Source organism: Lepisosteus oculatus, chromosome 14, assembly GCF_040954835.1.
Source record: "Lepisosteus oculatus isolate fLepOcu1 chromosome 14, fLepOcu1.hap2, whole genome shotgun sequence".
Lineage (NCBI taxonomy): Eukaryota > Metazoa > Chordata > Actinopteri > Semionotiformes > Lepisosteidae > Lepisosteus > Lepisosteus oculatus.
Genome location: NC_090709.1, coordinates 52827410 through 52849071, shown reverse-complemented (window position 1 = coordinate 52849071; position 21662 = coordinate 52827410). Strand labels below are relative to the sequence as shown.

Sequence of the window (21662 nt, the reverse complement as noted above, 5' to 3'; positions counted from 1 at the left end):
GTGCCGACAGACCAGGACGAGCTCTGTCGGCTCAAAAGCAGCGCAGGACCTGCAAGAACAACAGAAAGATTAGCATCCAGCGGGGGCCTCTTAGTGAGCCCAAGAGCTCATCAAGAATCGGCTCCAGCAACAGGGCTGGGCACATTGTTCCATTCTCCGCCCACTCTCGGTGTAAACAAGTCCCTCCTGGTCTCTGCTTGAAATGCACTTTCCTGCGTTTGCTTTGGTGTAACTGGCTTCCCCTGCATGGGCGAATGTGAAGAAGATCCTTAGTAAGTCATTGAAGAAAACCGAGAAGAGGTCGGAGTGGCCTCTGTCGTTCATCAACGATCCAGTCAGGCAGTACTCCTCTGTAAAGCGCCGTTCATTCACATCGATTGACTTTTTTTTGCCTTCATTCGTGCAAGTAGTAAAAGCAGACACCCCTTTAGGGAGCCTGTCAGCACCCGGAGTTTTCCCCTTCTGCAAGCTCTCCATAGCCTCTCAGCTCTTCTACTGTCAAATCCCCCTCAAGTACTTCCCTATCTTCTTCACTCAAAACATTTTCTAGCTTTGAGGTAAAAAAATGAATTTCTTCATCCTTTACCTCTGTAGAGCTGTACAGTCTTGAGTAGAAGTGTCACGCCCTCTGCAGCCAGGCTAAATATTTCAGGGTCTTGCACTCTGTCCTCGCTCAGCACTGACGTTCGGATGTCCTGAGACCCGCCTAGCACCAGGGCGCCCCACGTCCGCTCCCTGAGGGCACAGGTTTCTATACGGCATTCCTGAACTCTTTGCACTAATGAGCCCGGGCCTTTTTCCCGTCTTGCCGCTACGCATATGGGTCTTTTTCCGCCCTCCTGCTCCCCACGGTTAGTCCCCTTGGACGTCCGTGACAAGAAGGCCTCGATGCAGGAGAGGATAGCACTCAGCTCTGTACTCTCTCTTCCCTCCTCATCAACTACACTTTCCATGACAGACTTGGAGCCTACCACTTTCCTGAAAAAGAAGCGAGTACACTTCTCATTTTCTTCCAAGAACTGCACTCAGCTTCTTAACAGCACTCCTCGACTACTTTCTTCCGCTATGCTCCGAACATCCTTTTTTAAAAGGGTGATATCCTCGAGCACATCGAAGCCACTGTCTCGTGTAGAGACGCTGCAGCTACCTCTGTTTCCTGGCTAGCACTCTTCTCCGTCTGGCAGCAGCCTTCCTTCCCTCAGCCATGAAAAAGGCCTTTGTCCTCACCTTCACCTCCTCCCACCACTCTCCTACTGACCTGTACAGACACTGCAAGGACAGCCACTGTGATAGTTTCTCCTTGTAGCGGGATACTACCCCCTAGTTCTCTAGCAGCTTTGTGTTGAGTTTCCAGAGGCCTGGGCCAAACACAGTCCCGCCCTGGAGTTCCACTCTACACCCTAAAGCCTGATGATCTGAGAAGAAGACAGCCTGAAGAGTGACCCCAACAACTTTCACTCTCTCTGAGACAAAGCAATAGTCAATTCTGATTCCTCCCTGACCATGTATATCCTGCTGTTGTGGGATATATACATCTATATGTGTCTGAGAGTTTAAAGTCTTGAACTAAGTTTTGCAGGGCCAGTGAGCTGGAATCCAATTTTATTGGAGAGCTAGACTGCCTATCTGTGTGCTCTAAGAAACAATTAAAATCCCCTCCCACTATCACGTCTGTGCTACATAACAATAGGGGAGAGAGTGCTTTGAGTAGCTCCACCCTTCCTCCCACATCAGTAGGACAATACACATTGATTAGATGCAGGTTAACGGTTCCCCATTCCACATCCACACACAGCAACCTGCCATCTATGACCCTCTGAATACTTTTCAATTTGAATGCCCATCCTTTGAAAAGAATGGCCACGCCAGAGGTTCTGTTGTTATTGTCCCCTGACCAATCAGAAGGCCCTTTATCCCACCTATCTTCAAAGCTTTTATACCTCTATTGATTGACTTCTTTTACTTTTTCTTCTTACCAATTTCCTGCCAGCCATCCTCTGAATGAGCCTTCATCAGGGTGGTAGCAGTAAAAGCGTTCACGGAGTCCATTTCAAGGAAGGGGGTAGAGGGAGGGGTGGAGGGGTTCCAGCTGTCCCCATCACCATGCTCTCCTTCCTCCTCGCTCTGGGAGCACTGAGGGGAAAGGGGTGCAGCCGATGCACCAGTCTCCTCTTCCCCCTCACCCACCAGCTGCTGCAGATCCTCCGTGATGGACTGGATGGAGGAGAGGAGGACATCTTTAGCACTTGCAGAGTCTGAGAAAAGCAGCTCCGCTGAATCCTGGGTATCCTCGCTGGACCCGCTCCACCGGGGGGCCCCACACTGGCCCTCGCTCTGAGGAGCAGGAGTGGGGGAGGGGTCCTCGCTGTTCTCGGGGGTTTTCAAACCCTCGTGCTTGTCTGGTGCAGTCTGCAGTTGTGGGGGCGTAGTGGATTTCTCTTCCACCGGCCCCAGAGCCACAGCAGGACTGATCCTGGCTGGAGGCTGAGAGTCTTTGTCCAACAAGGGTTCTTTGTTTGACTTGTTATTTGCTTTGGATTTTCGGGCCGGTTTGGCTGAAACAAGCACTGCCTCATCCTTTCTCATTTTGAGTTTATTGGCGTAGGCGTGAGGGCAGTTCTTAAAAACGTGTCCTTCCGAGCCACATAAATTGCAATTTGGCAGCATTGAACAGTCAGAGGCTAAATATCCCTGTTTGCCACAGGTCTTGCAGCATTTCACAGTGCAGGACAATGCCAGGTGTCCCACAGCACCACAGCGCTGACACACCTTTGGTTGTCCCACATAAAAAACATAGCCATTGCAGGTGCCCAGCCGGATTGTAGAGGGCAGGTGCCTTAAGCCTCCATTTACATTGTCCGGTAGCAAACGAACCTCGAATTTCCTTGCCTCCTGTTTTTATACTGTCAACATCTCTAACCTCAGTTCCATGGTGGACGGTGCAGTACTGGTTAAGCCAGGTTTGAATGTCCTCCGTCTTTGCCAGATTCGAGAACATAACAACATGCACTGTTTTCCTCTCTCTCTGTGTCAGAGGCTGCAAGTTGATCTTCTCAAGGGCAGGAACTTTCCCTCTTTTTGCCTCAAACACATCCACACATTGTTCAAACAGAGAATAGGTAGCAAAAACAACCTCAAATGCTTTCTGACCTGGGAGAGCGAAGATGAAATCCAAGTGCCGAGGTTCAAAGCCAAGTTCCTTCTGCAACAATTTTCTGCTGAACTGCATACGATCCATGAAGAGATCATCCAAAAGTTCAAAACGCACAGCATTCTTGCGGGATCCAAAATTTGCCATTTCGTAAACTGCAAAGCAAACACTGCTTCCACAAAACAAGAAAACAATCCAACTACTCCACCTACAGGCTGATCAAGGTATCTCCCCTGCCAGGTAAGTATGAGCTGTACAAGCGGCCCGCACCCACAGCACAAAGCGCGCAGCCTAGGCCAGCTCCTCGCCCCGCACGCCACCGCCTCCTGCTGGGCCCACTCTTTCGCACACTCACACGCCACACTAACACTCAAAAGGGTGGGCAAAACGAGAAAACGAGCGCGCCGTTTCCTACACATCTGCAGTCGCAAATGCGCATTCGCAGCATGTCCCAGGACGCAATTCGGCCTCATTTGCATAGCACCAGACCCGCAAATCGCTACGCAAGCTCGCGTCGTGCGCCTGCCACGCACCGAACAAACACCGGAGCCTTTTCGGCAATTTCCAAAAAACGGGCCTGCTCGCCTGCCCATAAGGCTCCGTCTCTTACCCGCTCTCCAGAGCCTGCTGCCTTCTGTGCTGTTCTCTCGGCACCGCTGCAGCGCACACTACTCCTGCAGCGCAGGGAGAAAGTTTCCACGCTCCGCCGCAGGGAAGGCTCGCTCCATGCGCACACGTCCTTTCAATGCTAGTTCAACAAGTGCTCCGCATTAGCAGCATCGGGGCTCCAGCATGTCGCACCTCACCTCACCTCGCACAGCCCCCTCCTCGAATGTCTGGCGCTGGGCATGCCCCGCTCTCCTCCACCTTATCTTACCGCGTGTGACCACCGACAATGGCCACAATGCCGGGGAATGGCACCTGTAAAGTGTTAATTGGGGCACAGGAACAGCCCGTCTCGTCTCGGGGGTCGGCTTCAAAGACAATACAGCAAACACAGCGGGGCGGGGGAAGAAAACGACACGACACATGCAGGTAAATTCAGCTCCGGTGGGAACGAGTCATTTGTCGGTCTTTTCAAGTGCTGGGAGCCGAGTAATCCTTCGCTTGTATCGTTTCTCCCCGGTGACTAGATCTCACCCTGCGACTCTCGACTGGGCTCACCCACGGCAGCCCAGCAGGTGTGAGCCTAGCCGGCACCCGGATGGGAGATTCCCCCCGGAAAAGCTCAGGTTGCTGCTGCTCCTGCAAGAGGTGTGACTGGGACCAGTAGGGAGCGCTCACCCTGCGGTTTGTGTGGCTTTCTTATGCCCCAGCATCCTGATGGCGACACTCTGCTGCACAAACAGGCGCCGTCCTTCGGTGGAGGCGTAAAACCGAGGTCCCGACCCTCCTTGGCCATTAAGAAATCCCAGGGCGTCTCTCAAAAAGAGCCGCCGGGGGTGTCACTCTGGTGTTAGTGTTCCCCTTTACCAATCAGTCGGGGTCTCCTCCTAATCCCCGTCTCATATGTAACAATCAATGCCCCCCTGTCCCGCGATATTGTATTTGTCTCCTGGCCGCTGGCTGGCGCCGTGAGATTTAGTACTCGCGCAAGAGAGCGCGAACGCGGTCCCCTGCCCCCCACAAAGTGTGCGCTCCAGGTTCCCTCTCGGGGCTCTGCAACACAGCGGAAAGGCAGCGAGAAGGAGCCTCTTGCTCTGACGCCGCAAGGCCACAAGAGGGCGGAGGCGCAGAGCGCCCGGCCGACATGTTGGACTGGTGTGCTTTATGTGCTGAAATAAACACGCGACAGCCCAGAAATGTTTTGAGTGCTGTGCACTGGAGGTTTTTGTCTTGTGAAGACTTGCCTTGTGCTCCTCCAAGCAGTTTGTTTGTTCTCCTCCAGTGCGGGACAAGCCAACACAAGGGAGCACATTCGCCAACATCCAGGTACGCAATGTGATTTGGAAAGCAGCTCCTTTCCAAAGAGTTGCACACAAACGATCCTTCAGTCCCGCTCGGGGGGCACGGAGCCCCAGCCACACACAGCTTCAAGTAGCGAGTCAGGCGCCATAGCTTTCGCTTGTGGCCACACCACCCTGAATGTGCCCGATCTCGTCTGATCTCTGAAGCTAAACAGGGATGGGCCTGGTTAGTACTTGGATGGGAGACCGCCTGGGAATACCAGGTGCTGTAAGCTTTTAAGCGCAGGAGGCGCCCTATCCCCGCTCGCTCGCTCATTCCCCTGTTCACACGTGCAGTGCGGCTTGTCCGTCTGTTTATTTGTCAGCTTTGGCGAGACACGGGTGCTTGTGTATTAGCGTGAGCGTTTTTTATTCTGATCATGAACAGTTTTACAAGTCCGCAAAGGATCGAGGAAAGGTTTATCGCCAGCTGAAAAGAGACACAGCGCTTCGGCTGTGGAGACTTGTTCGGCTGGCGTTCGGGGAGTCGCGTTTTTCAGAATTGTATTGAGATCGTTTTCCACAGAGCTCAGATGTCAAAGCACAGCAGCAGCTCTCCACAGCGATCCTCTATAGCGCCCTTTCTCCCGCAGCTCCGTCCTCATTGGAAGGAAGCAAGAGTGAAAGGCTGAAGTGAAATAGAGCGGGGACGAAGGCAGTGAAGAGAGAGAACGTGGGAAGAAGAGAAAAACGCAAGGGAAAAAAAGCAGCGTCGTAAAAGAGGTGACGGAGCTGTCCTCTCTATAAGAAGGAGAAGAAGAAGAGGATTTGTTTGTCTTTAGTAAGACTTTGTTTTTTGTGAATTTTTGTGTTTTTTTGGTGTTTTTTGTTGATTTTTGAAGCCCTCCCCTTCAGCCTAGCTCTGTTTGGGGAGGGGAGAGACTTTTGTTTTGTTTTTGTTGCTTGCTGAGTCCTGTTTGTGTTTTAATGGAAGGAAAAAACATGGAGGCAGAGAATGTTATTGTAGTGGAGGAGGAGAGGTTTGTAGGAAAGAGAAGGATGAGGAATTCGGACCAACCCCCCCGGCAGGTTTTTGCAAGGGCGCATACTGTTGTGGTGGATGTGAGCGGCGTGGAGAAACCGTCTGCGGGTGCTATTATCGCAGCTGTGCACGGCGTCTGTGGGGAGGGCTCTCTTTTTGCCTGCCACCCCCGGACGCCAAAAGAGTTTGAACTGACTCTGGACTCAAAGGAACATGCAGACGCGGTGGCTGTGGGGCTGGATGTGCAGGGCACACCCTGCTACTGACGCTGGCTGGAGCGGAAGGAGGTAGTGGTTCCTTCCTCCACCTCCCGGCATATATCTCAGATTAGACTATCAAGGAGAAGCTGAGTAGCTGGGGGGTGAGAGTGATTTCGGACATCAGGATGCGCCACTACCCTGGGACCACCATTGCTGATGGCATGAGGTTTGTTCGGATTCGCTTTCCCGAGCATGTACAGATGCAGCCATTCAAAATGGGTGAGGTATTTCGCGGCATACCCCGGTGGGCGTGTCGCGGTATCACGCGGTATCACGCAGTTCACGTGTGTCACGTGACTAACTATCCGGCGTCGCCTTGTAAAACCGCCAGGGGGAGCTTAACCTCTCATGTACAGCATTTGAGCCTTTAATTTTGAACTGTGTATTACAGCATGTTAATCATCAGTCATTAAAATGTTGGTATATTTTATGAAAGCAAGATTGCTCAGTTGGACAAAAGTACACAACCTACCTTTATCAGAAATATTTATGCATCAAAGCCTTTACTGACGATATTACTAATAGTATTAATAATGGATGACTTTGGACAAGCTGTATACTCAAAGTATAATTTCTTTAGCACATTTGTACAAGCACTTGGAATCTGTCCAAGCCATACTTTGTCAGGCATTTTGTTTTACTTCAACGGGCATAAAAACTTCCTTGCTTTTAACAGGGCGTTTCATAATTTCTAACTACGAAAATGATTTTAAATGCGACACCTATCATGAAAAGAAAAAAATACACACCAGTATTCCATTTCTCCCTAAACATTGTAAGCTTCGAAGTCTTTAACTAACGTGATACCGGAGTCAACAAGCATACTTTTAGAATTTGATTAAAAGGGAATATAATATGGAATCGCGTATCTCAAGAATTTAATAACGGTATGATTATATCCGTGTACTGCGGCAGAGCTGTGTAGGGCTGTTTCGCCTGCCTGTTCATGCGAGCTGTCTTGTAGCCTACTGGTCTAGGTGTGTGACTACCAGCTAGCAGTTTGTGTGTTCGAATCCAGCTGGTGCTGGACCTTCCAGTTTTATTTATTTATTTTTTAATCGCGTAACATAAACATATTACCGTATGCAAACTGTACTGTATACAATATGTATATGTATATTTAATGTCTTAACTGTGCCCGTTTAAGTATTGGATATTCATATCTAATTTTACCACTGAAGGGAAATCTTAACATAAACATACAGTATATGGCTGGTCTCGGTACTTTAAAGAAAAAAATACACACCAGTATTCCATTTCTCCCTAAACATTGTAAGCTTCGAAGTCTTTAACTAACGTGATACCGGAGTCAACAAGCATACTTTTAGAATTTGATTAAAAGGGAATATAATATGGAATCGCGTATCTCAAGAAATTAATAACGATATAATTATATTCATGTTGCAAAAGAACTGCAACGGACATAAAAACTCCCTTGCATGGTTTCATTACGACCAGAATCGGTCTTGAGATATTTTTAACTTGATTTACAGTTTTTGAGAGGTATGTCTTAACACCGATACTACAGTGCTTAAGTACTGCTCACGTTTATGTTTCTAGGTTTATATTATGCATTTCATACGGTCAAATTACTTTTGAGCAACTAATAAGAAGCGCGAAACGGTATGCGTTTTACTTTCGTTTTGTGCTGGAACCCGTGGATTGATTAGAGATATCAAGTACATACAAGTCATTTTTTAAATGTTGTAGTTCGTCTTGAAAAAATGTTACGAGTACATCATCTATCAACAATCACACAGGTTCTGTTTCCATATTGCGGATTTTGGTTAGGTATTATCAAATCCGGTGGCGCTGTTAGTTTACTGAGTCCCATGTCACATGGTCTGTGATTGAAACCTGTAAAACTGGTTTAATTCATCACAGCCAGCACTCTTCAGGTGTGAGGGTCAAGGGGACAAGGGGATCGTGAGCTGTGTCTAGGTGAATGGTTCCCTCACGAGCTTCTTTCCAGTGACCTTGCCTGGGGGCACCGCCACCTCGTTGATCTACCAATATGCTGACGACACCAGACTGACGTTGGCGGAGATCTCGGCCATTTTAGAGGTGGTGCAGGCCTACTGCGCTGCCTCAGGCGCCAAGGTAAACTTGGAGAAGTCTGAGGTCATGCCGGTGGGGAGGGCAGACCTTGCCCCGCTCTTCGGCTACCCTTTCAGGGTTGAGACGGGTCACCTGAAGGTCCTTGGCGTCTACATTAACGCTGATGAGCAGGCCACTGGGCTTCTCCTGTGGAAGGAGAAGCTCATTAAGATGAGGGCCAATTAAATCGGTGGAGACACAGGTCCCTGACCCTAAAGGGAAGGGTCCTGCTCGTTAACACACTGTGCCTGTCCCTCTTGTGGTACCCATTGTCTGTGATGCCTCTTCCTGAACGGGTAGAGAATGAGATTAGGCAACTGGTGGTTGGATTCGTGTGGGAGGGGAAGCCTCCGTGGGTCACTCATGACATCCTTATTGGGGAAATCTCCAGGGGTGGGCTGAAGCTGTGTGATGTAGGCCTGAAGCTGAAAAGCTTTAGGCTGAAAGTAGTGAAGAAGTTCCTTGACCTGGATAATGTCAGCATTTGGAAGATTGGTATGGCAAGCTACCTCGAGACTTGCGGGGGCTTGGGGCAGGAGACCCTCCTGGTGAGGCTCACTCCGGGGTTGATAAAACATCTGCCCTCCTTTTACAGGGAGGTCCTGCTGGCGAGGGGGTAGTTCATGTCCCAGCATGTCTCCTACACGTCGGAGACCCGGGCCCAGCTTCTGGAACAGCCTCTGTTCCTCAACCCCCTGCTGGTGTCTCGATGGAACAGGCAGCTCTACGGGGCTGGCATATCCAAGGTCAAGGATCTTCTTTATGAAGTAAAGGACGGATTTCTGCCCACCCAGGCTATTGTCGACGCTGTGCGAGAGGTCGACGACGAGCTGCCTGTCAGTAAGATCCGTCAGGATTACGAGCAGCTCAAACTCGGTCTCCCGGACAGTTGGCTGGAGAAGCTCCATCTACAAGACGGGGCAGCAGGCCCGGCCTGGCTGGAGCTGAGGGCGAAGTGGGGGGACCGTGGGGTGGACCTCCTGGGGTGCACCACCAGCATGTTCTACAGGCTGATGATGGCGAAACGCTTCAGAGTGCCGGTCTCAGAGGTGTTCTGGGGTAAGATCTTCCCCCAGCTCGAGCCAGGGCGTACTTGATGGTTCTGCTGGATGGCCTGTTTCGCTCTGTTCGAGGAGCTGTTCTTGACGGGGTGCCCTAGAAAGAGCTGTTCCTCTTTGGGTACCGCGGGTCTGAGGGGGGGGGTTAACGCCATTTTAGTGAACCTCCTCCTCAGCCTAACGAGGACAGCTGTCTGGGAGAGGAGGAACCTCATGATGTACAATGGCCTGAAGCCAGACCTTGTCAGGCTGTACATTGCCAGGGTGAAGGACTGCTTCTCTCTCAGCCTGGACTACTGCAGGGCTGAAAGGCGGATGGCCGACTTTCGCAGGATCTTCTTAAACAATAACATCTTTGTGGACCTGCGGGAGGAAGGCTTGTACTTCCAGTTCTGAGATGGGGGTGTCTTTGAACAAAAGACACACACGGCTCCACCCTTTTCCACCCCTGAATAGAATTGGACAGTTGAATAGCATTTAATTCACATCGAATAGCATTGGTCCCTGAATAGCATTGGTGAAGCTCAGCAGTGGGCCACTGGGCACAATTTCCCACCGTTTCCATAGTGTAGTGGTTATCACGTTAGCCTCACACGTGCAATGTCCCCAGTTCAAAACAGAGCAGCTTTTTTTGTTGCCACGCACACTGTTTGGGGATTCGCCTATGCGCTGTGATCGAACAGACCCACTCACCTCTTAGTGTGGCGGGATCTGCACAGTGCATGTCGCAGCGCTTTCTGCTTTCACTTCAATGTGCTTCCTGATGTCGAGTCGTGTGCTGTGCAGAGGCTCTGAAAGCGAGAGCAATGAAAAGGTGCACAGTGCTGTGAAAGAAAACACAGAGAAGTGAAAGGCAGTCCTTTCTCTAAGACCGGGGTAAAGTTAGCTTGAAGTTCGAAAACGATTTTGGCACGCCTGTAGTGCTTTCGCGAAATCTCTTAGAGTTACAAAAACACTTGCTTTGTGTATAAAATGCATTGTGAATGCTTTCTCAGCCTTCACTTTGTCATTTTTATGACTTTTTTTTACCACGCTCAAATATTGTTTTGTCCATATCTTCACAATGGAAGCACAGAACGTCTTCAAACCAAATGCATTTAAAAGACCACAACTTCTGGAAATTTCCACATTCTCTACATCAAACTTTCAGTGAGCTAATTTCGTTTTTCATTGATGCATAATTATGCACTAACTGGAACCCGGGGGACCGCTGTGTGCACATGTTCACAATGCGAGAAATACTGTTCAATACGGCTTCATGCGAAAAACCCGTATATTACCTTAGGAAGCAGAACAGTGCAGTCTCCAATTACCCAGACTGTAAGATGACAAGATGAGTTGATGGAAAGAGCACAAAAGTTCAGCTCGTACAATAGGCAACGAAGGTCCCAGCGTCGTCATCGCACTTGAAAGGACTGCCTTGCAGACCAAGGGCAGTGGGCGGTGCCCGGTAAGAGGGGCAGAGGCGGTAAGACATGATGCCGAGAAGCATGAAGCGAGGAGGATGAGCTCAAATGGTAGAGCGCTCGCTTAGCATGCCAGAGGTAGCGGGATTGATGCCCGCATCCTCCAGGTCTGAGTTTAGAGCTCCAGGAGCCTGGTGCTCTCATTTAGCCTCTGTGACTTTTGACAGGTGCTCCTCCGTTGCGGAGAGAATGTCCTTCAATTGTCAAGCGTTGAAGGGCCACACCTCCATCCCAACCTCAGTCTGCAATGAGTGCGTCTCCGGAATTTTCTCGTCCAATTTGTCAGCTTAGCAAGTGAAAAGTATATCCGAGTGAAAACAGTGCTGATAATACTCTCAGGAATTGTTAGAAGACGTGCTTTTGATCATCGATTGCTTAACAATCACATTCGTTCGACTTGAGCAATCAAGCTCGTAGTTTTCCTTCAAATCTTGAAAGCTCTCAGTGAGAACATCATAGGCTGCAGGACGCCCCGTAACTTGATTACTTCAACAGAAAGAAGAGCAGACAGCTCCACAAATATGCGAGGCGCAGAGAGCGCAAGGCAAGCCGCACACGTTTCGGTGGCTGAGAGAGGGCAGTTTTTGCTTCTGCATTTCCCAAGTAAGGACGCATGACAACAAGCGATCGCGGTGCTCATCTACGACATAGTGGTGATGAGTTTTCAGTACGTGTTCTTTTGAACGAGCAATGAGGTTGCCGCCTCGGACAGCTGACTGCACGCTCTCATTGTGCCACGTGATGAGAATTCACCAGGCTCGTTCAGTCATTAGTCACATTCCATCGTTTGCCATAAGCAGATGCTGCGAAGTGATGTGGATATCAGTTCCCAGTCTTGTGGAAGAGGAGGAAAAGAGCACACAAGGGCTCGTCCGGGAGTTGAACCCGGAACCTCTCGCACCCTAAGCGAGAATCATACCACTAGACCAACGAGCCACAGCAGCACTTTCCATTTCAATCTGTCGCGAGCTTGAGGATGGGGGAGAGGCGTCATTCGCTCGTCCAGTCAGACCTTCATCAATAAGTCAAGAAAGCCGCAATTACACGACTGCCTTGTAGACGAAGGGCAGTGAACTGTGCCCGGTAAGAGGGGAACAAGCGGCACTAGGTGACGCCGAGGCATAAGCCCCAGCGAGGGGGGTTGGTTTGTATGGTACAGCGTTTGCTTTGCATGTGGGAGGTAGCAGGATCAATTCCCGCATCCTCCAGGTGTATGCTTAGAGCTTGATGTGCCGAAAGGTGTCCTTTAGCCTGTGGTCACGCCTTGCAGGGAGAGCATCGTGCAGCTGTCAAGCGTTTCGCAGCCACGCCCCCTTTTCATCTTCTCTCTGGCTTAAGCGTCTCCGCCACTCTCTCTTGACATTTCATGTCAGCTTGTCAGAAGTCCGAGTGACAATTTTAATGGCTGAGTGAGGGCACGATGCTGAAGCAGAGAGGCCACTTCAGCCAGAGAGACTTGTGCTAGGTGAGATCTGAAAGACGGACTCACAACAGAAACAGACCAAAAATGTATCGGTGAGATCAAAAGGCAAATGCAACATTCAGCAGAGGGCGTCTAAAGATTAGGGAACGGGCGACTGAAATCCATGTGAGGCAAACTTTCCGGTGTGTGTCCTGCAGCTGGGTTTGTTGGCGTAATTGGTAGTGCGTCAGTCTCGTCATCTGAAGGGCCTGAGTTTGATCCTCACACGGGGCAGGGCTGCTTCCTCTCTTGCTCTTTTCAAACACTTGCGGCAACTGTTCGCTCATAACCACGTCTGGAATGCGTGACCTTTACACGGGCGAGAAGCAACGCCGCATCCCTTTTCTAAAGAACATTCACATTCAGAAATAAGTCAAGAAATTTGCCATTACTTTCGCTCGCACTGCTGTCAGCCTGCCCATGTTGCCAAAGAAAGATTCACTCGGCGTCAACATGACAGAACAGTGATCACTTGAAAACAATGTTCCACACTCCGTAAGCAAGAACTTCAGTGTTTGCAGTCACCCGATATGCCGATAGTCAAAGGAGCGCAAAACACGATGCGTCAAAAGACAAGATGAGTTGATGGAAAGAGTGTTGAATTGATGAGCACAAAAGTTCAGCTCGTACAATAGGCAACGAAGGTCCCAGCGTCGTCATCGCACTTGAAAGGACTGCCTTGCAGACCAAGGGCAGTGGGCGGTGCCCGGTAAGAGGGGCAGAGGTGGTAAGACATGATGCCGAGAAGCATGAAGCGAGGAGGATGAGCTCAAATGGTAGAGCGCTCGCTTAGCATGCCAGAGGTAGCGGGATTGATGCCCGCATCCTCCAGGTCTGAGTTTAGATCTCCAGGAGCCTGGTGCTCTCATTTAGCCTCTGTGACTTCTGACAGGTGCTCCTCCGTTGCGGAGAGAATGTCCTTCAATTGTCAAGCGTTGAAGGGCCACACCTCCTTCCCAACCTCAGTCTGCACTGAGTGCGTCTCCGGCATTTTCTCGTCCAATTTGTCAGCTTAGCAAGTGAAAAGTATATCCGAGTGAAAACAGTGCTGATAATACTCTCAGGAATTGTTAGAAGATGTGCTTTTGATCATCGATTGCTTAAAAATCACATTCGTTCGACTTGAGCAATCAAGCTCGTAGTTTTCCTTCAAATCTTGAAAGCTCTCAGTGAGAACATCATAGGCTGCAGGACGCCCCGTAACTTGATTACTTCAACAGAAAGAAGAGCAGACAGCTCCACAAATATGCGAGGCGCAGAGAGCGCAAGGCAAGCCGCACACGTTTCGGTGGCTGAGAGAGGGCAGTTTTTGCTTCTGCATTTCCCAAGTAAGGACGCATGACAACAAGCGATCGCGGTGCTCATCTACGACATAGTGGTGATGAGTTTTCAGTACGTGTTCTTTTGAACGAGCAATGAGGTTGCCGCCTCGGACAGCTGACTGCACGCTCTCATTGTGCCACGTGATGAGAATTCACCAGGCTCGTTCAGTCATTAGTCACATTCCATCGTTTGCCATAAGCAGATGCTGCGAAGTGATGTGGATATCAGTTCCCAGTCTTGTGGAAGAGGAGGAAAAGAGCACACAAGGGCTCGTCCGGGAGTTGAACCCGGAACCTCTCGCACCCTAAGCGAGAATCATACCACTAGACCAACGAGCCACAGCAGCACTTTCCATTTCAATCTGTCGCGAGCTTGAGGATGGGGGAGAGGCGTCATTCGCTCGTCCAGTCAGACCTTCATCAATAAGTCAAGAAAGCCGCAATTACACGACTGCCTTGTAGACGAAGGGCAGTGAACTGTGCCCGGTAAGAGGGGAACAAGCGGCACTAGGTGACGCCGAGGCATAAGCCCCAGCGAGGGGGGTTGGTTTGTATGGTACAGCGTTTGCTTTGCATGTGGGAGGTAGCAGGATCAATTCCCGCATCCTCCAGGTGTATGCTTAGAGCTTGATGTGCCGAAAGGTGTCCTTTAGCCTGTGGTCACGCCTTGCAGGGAGAGCATCGTGCAGCTGTCAAGCGTTTCGCAGCCACGCCCCCTTTTCATCTTCTCTCTGGCTTAAGCGTCTCCGCCACTCTCTCTTGACATTTCATGTCAGCTTGTCAGAAGTCCGAGTGACAATTTTAATGGCTGAGTGAGGGCACGATGCTGAAGCAGAGAGGCCACTTCAGCCAGAGAGACTTGTGCTAGGTGAGATCTGAAAGACGGACTCACAACAGAAACAGACCAAAAATGTATCGGTGAGATCAAAAGGCAAATGCAACATTCAGCAGAGGGCGTCTAAAGATTAGGGAACGGGCGACTGAAATCCATGTGAGGCAAACTTTCCGGTGTGTGTCCTGCAGCTGGGTTTGTTGGCGTAATTGGTAGTGCGTCAGTCTCGTCATCTGAAGGGCCTGAGTTTGATCCTCACACGGGGCAGGGCTGCTTCCTCTCTTGCTCTTTTCAAACACTTGCGGCAACTGTTCGCTCATAACCACGTCTGGAATGCGTGACCTTTACACGGGCGAGAAGCAACGCCGCATCCCTTTTCTAAAGAACATTCACATTCAGAAATAAGTCAAGAAATTTGCCATTACTTTCGCTCGCACTGCTGTCAGCCTGCCCATGTTGCCAAAGAAAGATTCACTCGGCGTCAACATGACAGAACAGTGATCACTTGAAAACAATGTTCCACACTCCGTAAGCAAGAACTTCAGTGTTTGCAGTCACCCGATATGCCGATAGTCAAAGGAGCGCAAAACACGATGCGTCAAAAGACAAGATGAGTTGATGGAAAGAGTGTTGAATTGATGAGCACAAAAGTTCAGCTCGTACAATAGGCAACGAAGGTCCCAGCGTCGTCATCGCACTTGAAAGGACTGCCTTGCAGACCAAGGGCAGTGGGCGGTGCCCGGTAAGAGGGGCAGAGGTGGTAAGACATGATGCCGAGAAGCATGAAGCGAGGAGGATGAGCTCAAATGGTAGAGCGCTCGCTTAGCATGCCAGAGGTAGCGGGATTGATGCCCGCATCCTCCAGGTCTGAGTTTAGATCTCCAGGAGCCTGGTGCTCTCATTTAGCCTCTGTGACTTCTGACAGGTGCTCCTCCGTTGCGGAGAGAATGTCCTTCAATTGTCAAGCGTTGAAGGGCCACACCTCCTTCCCAACCTCAGTCTGCACTGAGTGCGTCTCCGGCATTTTCTCGTCCAATTTGTCAGCTTAGCAAGTGAAAAGTATATCCGAGTGAAAACAGTGCTGATAATACTCTCAGGAATTGTTAGAAGATGTGCTTTTGATCATCGATTGCTTAAAAATCACATTCGTTCGACTTGAGCAATCAAGCTCGTAGTTTTCCTTCAAATCTTGAAAGCTCTCAGTGAGAACATCATAGGCTGCAGGACGCCCCGTAACTTGATTACTTCAACAGAAAGAAGAGCAGACAGCTCCACAAATATGCGAGGCGCAGAGAGCGCAAGGCGAGCCGCACACGTTTCGGTGGCTGAGAGAGGGCAGTTTTTGCTTCTGCATTTCCCAAGTAAGGACGCATGACAACAAGCGATCGCGGTGCTCATCTACGACATAGTGGTGATGAGTTTTCAGTACGTGTTCTTTAGAACGAGCAATGAGGTTGCCGCCTCGGACAGCTGACTGCACGCTCTCATTGTGCCACGTGATGAGAATTCACCAGGCTCGTTCAGTCATTAGTCACATTCCATCGTTTGCCATAAGCAGACGCTGCGAAGTGATGTGGATATCAGTTCCCAGTCTTGTGGAAGAGGAGGAAAAGAGCACACAAGGGCTCGCCCGGGAGTTGAACCCGGGACCTCTCGCACCCTAAGCGAGAATCATACCACTAGACCAACGAGCCACAGCAGCACTTTCCATTTCAATCTGTCGCGAGCTTGAGGATGGGGGAGAGGCGTCATTCGCTCGTCCAGTCAGACCTTCATCAATAAGTCAAGAAAGCCGCAATTACACGACTGCCTTGTAGACGAAGGGCAGTGAACTGTGCCCGGTAAGAGGGGAACAAGCGGCACTAGGTGACGCCGAGGCATAAGCCCCAGCGAGGGGGGTTGGTTTGTATGGTACAGCGCTTGCTTTGCATGTGGGAAGTAGCAGGATCAATTCTCGCATCCTCCAGGTGTGTGCTTAGAGCTTGATGTGCCAAAAGGTGTCCTTTAGCCTGTGGTCACGCCTTGCATGGAAAGCATCGTGCAGCTGTCAAGCGTTTCGCAGCCACGCCCCCTTTTCATCTTCTCTCTGGCTTAAGCGTCTCCGCCACTCTCTCTTGACATTTCATGTCAGCTTGTCAGAAGTCCGAGTGACATTTTTAGTGGCTGAGTGAGGGCACGATGCTGAAGCAGAGAGGCCACTTCAGCCAGAGAGACTTGTGCTAGGTGAGATCTGAAAGACGGACTCACAACAGAAACAGACCAAAAATGTATGGGTGAGATCAAAAGGCAAATGCAACATTCAGCAGAGGGCGTCTAAAGATTAGGGAACGGGCGACTGAAATCCATGTGAGGCAAACTTTCCGGTGTGTGTCCTGCAGCTGGGTTTGTTGGTGTAATTGGTAGTGCGTCAGTCTCGTCATCTGAAGGGCCTGAGTTTGATCCTCACACGGGGCAGGGCTGCTTCCTCTCTTGCTCTTTTCAAACACTTGCGGCAACTGTTCGCTCATAACCACGTCTGGAATGCGTGACCTTTACACGGGCGAGAAGCAACGCCGCATCCCTTTTCTAAAGAACATTCACATTCAGAAATAAGTCAAGAAATTTGCCATTACTTTCGCTCGCACTGCTGTCAGCCTGCCCATGTTGCCAAAGAATGATTCACTCGGCGTCAACTTGACAGAACAGCGATCACTTGAAAACAATGTTCCACACTCCGTAAGCAAGAACTTCAGTGTTTGCAGTCACCCGATATGCCGATAGTCAAAGGAGCGCAAAACACGAAGCGTCAAAAGACAAGATGAGTTGATGGAAAGAGCGTTGAATTGATGAGCACAAAAGTTCAGCTCGTACAAAAGGCAACGAAGGTCTAGGCGTTGTCATCGCATTTGAAAGGACTGCCTTGCAGACTAAGGGCAGTGGGAGGTTGCTGTTTTGAGACGGAGGCATTGGGATGGTGGGCCGAGATCTATTCTTCTTAAAGAATTCTTCATCGTGAAAGATCGGTCCACAGGTCATCCAACGAACTCAGGGAATCATGTGCTACTGAAGGGAGTGAAGTGCTGAAACACATGACATGCCCCCTTGATCTCACATGCACAATTCTGCTGCAATATACACAGCTACCGTCCACACCAGGCAGTGGGGCTTCAGCAGAATCTGCTACGCCACCTGTAATTACATATCCAGCTGCACACATATACATGGCCCTTCTGTCCTTTTCAGGATCTCAAAAAAAAGCATAGCGTGGTTTTCCTGCCACATGATTGACCTCATCTCCCTCAGAATGTGCCCCGCCACATTCATTGCTGAAGCAGAACGGAGGCTAACGGACATGTCAGAACTGTGAGGTTCAACGATCTCTCCAAAATATTGTGGTTGTAGTGGAAGAGATATGTTTTAAATTGTACCTTGGTATTTCAAACTCTCTCTAGAATGTTATCCATTTCTATTTTATTTTGACAGGAACTGTTAAAAGGCTAATGACACTAGATGAAAAGAGAAGAAAGAAAACACAATGTTTCAGCTGTGGAGCCTTCTTCAGGTGTGAGGGCTCCACGGCTGAAATGTTGTGTTTTCTTTCTTTTCTTTTAAGCATGGAATAGACCTATTACTTGTTCCTTTGCAGCCTACACATGGTGATGCAGCTCCCCACCTGAACTGCTAATGATACTAGATGCCTGGTAGTTTGTGGTACTTGGTTATTGTCTTATGTTTGCTCAAACTGCATATGTGTTGTAGCAGCGAGGCTTATTAATAAGAAAGAATTAAGTGTTCTGAGCCTTCCCAAATGAGGCCCCATCTCTGTTCATCTCTGTGGTGCAGCCACAGAGAAACTATTCATGCAGGCTGATTTAAGGTTTCCTTTGATAAGGGACAGCTCCCAAAGGGGGATGCACTTAGCTAAGCCTGGCATGATCACCATCATGATCAATGGTCATCCATTGGCACCTATCTGTCTAGGGAGTGCCAGATGGACATCTGGACTGCATTCCTAGGTGTCAGGAGTAAATGACTCATATCTCACCTTGATCAACCAATCAGGGACTGGTAGGGCCAAGTAACCCACGTGGGACTCTGATGCCCATGGAACTTTCACCAATCAACGAGCTGAAGTTCCTACAGGTAAAAATAAGAAACACAGAGAGCCTGTAGTAAGATTCAGGAGAATTCTGTGGACTTTTCTAAAGGGAATTCAAAGGAGAATTCCAGGGCAGGACAGCCCAGGAGCAGAAGGCTCCCAAGGGCAGGACATTCTCGCAGAGCGCCTCCTGACCATCCTGAGACTCAGCCCAGACAACCACGGAACGGCCAGTGTGTCCGAGTGCCAGAACTTTCCTTTGTTCTAAGAGTCTAGAGCGGAGGTTGCCAGAGAGTAACCAGAGGATCCACCCGAGGTTAGCACCAGTAGCAGGCCTCGTGAACAGGTTGGAACTGTGGACAGCTGAATCACTATTCAGAACTAGCGCTTCATCAGGAACGAACTGGTCTTCTTCCTGACTTGCTGGGACCCACAGTCATCTTTTCTCCTGTCCACAAACTTTGCTAGTTAAAGCCAACACTAACTAGCCGGTCAGTGAGCATCAGCAGCGCACCGCCGCAAGCCGCACAGCACAGCCTGGCACCGAGCCAGAGAGCGCGGATTGGACAGCAACAGCCTGCAACTGTTTCTTTGAGTCCGCAGGATATCTGAATCCCCAGAGATTGGATGAGTATTCAACTTCACTGCATTACTGCTCGAGAATTCAATTGTTATCCCAACCAGTTGATATCAATTTAATTCCTAAGAGTTATGTACTTGTTTTGAGTATCTAATGTAGAAGTTATAACCAAGTTCATTTACGAAACGGTCTAAATGAATGATATATTGAACGTATGTCCTTTTGATATGTGTAACACTTTGTAACTGATTGAATATATACCTTTTGTATTCTGATAACCCTCTCGATAAGATCTGTTAGGTTTATATGCATATTCTATGTATTAATAAATGTATCCTTGTGTATTAGTACCTGTGTGTGTGCGTTGTTTGAGTTATGTCGCATGGTTGGATTCTAAAGCCATAAAAAGAATCAATTTTGTGATTTACTGCTACAATTAATAATTGTCCCAGTAAATGCCCAAACCCTACAGAACTGGTGCCTTCAGAAAGCACACTACAGTGTGATTGCATATTTTTGTGTATTTTCATATGTCAATATTTAATTCACTCACATTCCTGTATGCTTGGAAGGAAGGCAGATTGGATTTGGCACAGGATGCCTGCTCATATATGTTGATCTTTGTTGGGCTGGAAAAACAATGATAAAAAGTGAATGAAAAAAGCTCTCCCCAACATTTCCCTTCTCTTGGCCATGGTTACACTGCCCTTTCTTTCCTTCTTTTGTCCTTCTACAAAGATTCCAGGGCTCTTTATCCACCATAATATCAGAAGCCAAAAATAACCATCTAATGTGTAAACAGCATTTGTAATGTTGGTAGCTGGAAGAGGTTAAGTATGTTTGCAAGACCTAGTTGATTACACCACAGACTTACCTTGTTTTTTTTTCTCTTTTAAAGGCTGTGCTGGACTGTACCACTATCATAGAAGATTTTTTTCAAGACACATCGCAGTTCCATAGTAGAATTTATCAATAGTAGAATTCCATAGGACATTATTTATCAACATCTAACATTACCCAGTGTGAGACTCTGCCAGTAAACCTCAGAGCATTGAGTTCTCCACTGGTGAAGATGGCTTTCTGAAGTCATGAAATCCACTGCTGGGATGCCTGAGAGACAGTGATTGAATCCTGTCTGGAATTAGGCTCTCTGTTAGTGTTGATCTGTGGGAATTATGTGGTAAAAAGGGAAAACTCCTTTACTTTAGTCACTTTGAAAGTTCAAATGTACAGATCTTCAGAAACCCCAGTCTGAAGGATGAAGCAGGTTCTGCTCAAGGAGTTGCCTACGTTTTGCTCCATTCAATCCAAGCAGATAGTCCAACATTTGCCTTCTCTTGGCCATGATTACACTGCCCTTTCTTTCATCTTTGTACTTCTACAAAGATTTCAGGACTCTTAATCCACCATAATATCAGAAGCCAAAATTAACCTTCTAACATGTACAAATCATTTGCAATGAAAGGAGGTGGAAGGGTTTAAGAATGTTTGTAAGACCTGGTTGATTACCACACATAGACATACTTTGTTGTCATTTTTTTTTCTCTTTGAAAGGCTATAGGAGGGGTGTGATGGACTGTACCACTATCATAGAAGATGTTTTTCTTCTAAGGACACTTCTGTAGCGGCAAGGCGTATTTAAAATACAGGAATTAAGTTTGCTGCTCCCTTGCCAGTCCCTCTCTCCCTCATCTCAGTGCAGCTGGATACAGAGAGGCCTTTCCATCTGGTTCACATTTAAGGTGTTTTTCTAGCTGATAGAGTTTCCTGATAAGGAACAGCTCCCAAGGCTGAGATTCACCAGCCACCCTAATAAGTGGTCATCTCTGGCGCCTTACTGTCTGGGAGATTCCATGGGAGAGTCTCATCCCAAGGTTTACAACCCTAAGGTCAGAGGTCACTGTTACTCATCCTCCACCTCAATCAGCCAATCAGGAACTGGTAGGGCAGGGTAACCCCACGTGGGTCTCGAATGCCCGCGGAACTTTAAGCCAATGAACTACTGTAGTTCCTCCAGATAAAACAGGCAGCACAACACCCCGAAAAGGCCCCTCCAGGATGCTCTCAGACTCAGCTCGGACAATCACGTGACGGCCAGTGTGTCCGAGTGCCAGGACTTGACTTTGTTCTAAGAGTCGAGAATGGAGGTTGCCCGGGCGTAACAAAAGGATCCGCCCGAGGTTAGCCCAGCAGCAAGCCTCGTGAACCACCGGTACTCCACCTCCAAAGCTTGCCTGATCAACGAGTGAACTACGGTCGGAACTGTCGACAGCTGAATCTCAGGATTCAGGACTAGCGCTACATCAGGAACGAACTGGTCTTCTTCCCATCTAAAGAGTGTGACTTGCTTGGACTCGCAGTCACTTTCCATGTGCACAAGCTCTGCTAGTTCAGCCGGGACTAACTAGGTCTTCAGAGAGCCCACTGC

The 21662-nt window shown here is 49.0% G+C and overlaps 1 protein-coding gene and 4 non-coding genes across 5 annotated transcripts in view; 2 read left to right on the top strand and 3 right to left on the bottom strand.

The window, feature by feature from the left end:
• Positions 1-21662, top strand: part of LOC138242657 (zona pellucida sperm-binding protein 3-like) — a 197537-nt gene that overhangs the window by 31936 nt on the left and 143939 nt on the right. The gene's annotated exons all lie outside the window — the stretch shown is intronic.
• LOC138244868 (5S ribosomal RNA) lies at positions 5215-5333 on the top strand. The gene has a single exon (XR_011193483.1). It is a non-coding gene; the product is annotated as a 5S ribosomal RNA (ribosomal RNA).
• trnap-agg (transfer RNA proline (anticodon AGG)) lies at positions 11825-11896 on the bottom strand. The gene has a single exon. It is a non-coding gene; the product is annotated as a tRNA-Pro (tRNA).
• trnap-agg (transfer RNA proline (anticodon AGG)) lies at positions 14012-14083 on the bottom strand. The gene has a single exon. It is a non-coding gene; the product is annotated as a tRNA-Pro (tRNA).
• trnap-agg (transfer RNA proline (anticodon AGG)) lies at positions 16199-16270 on the bottom strand. Its single transcript has one exon. It is a non-coding gene; the product is annotated as a tRNA-Pro (tRNA).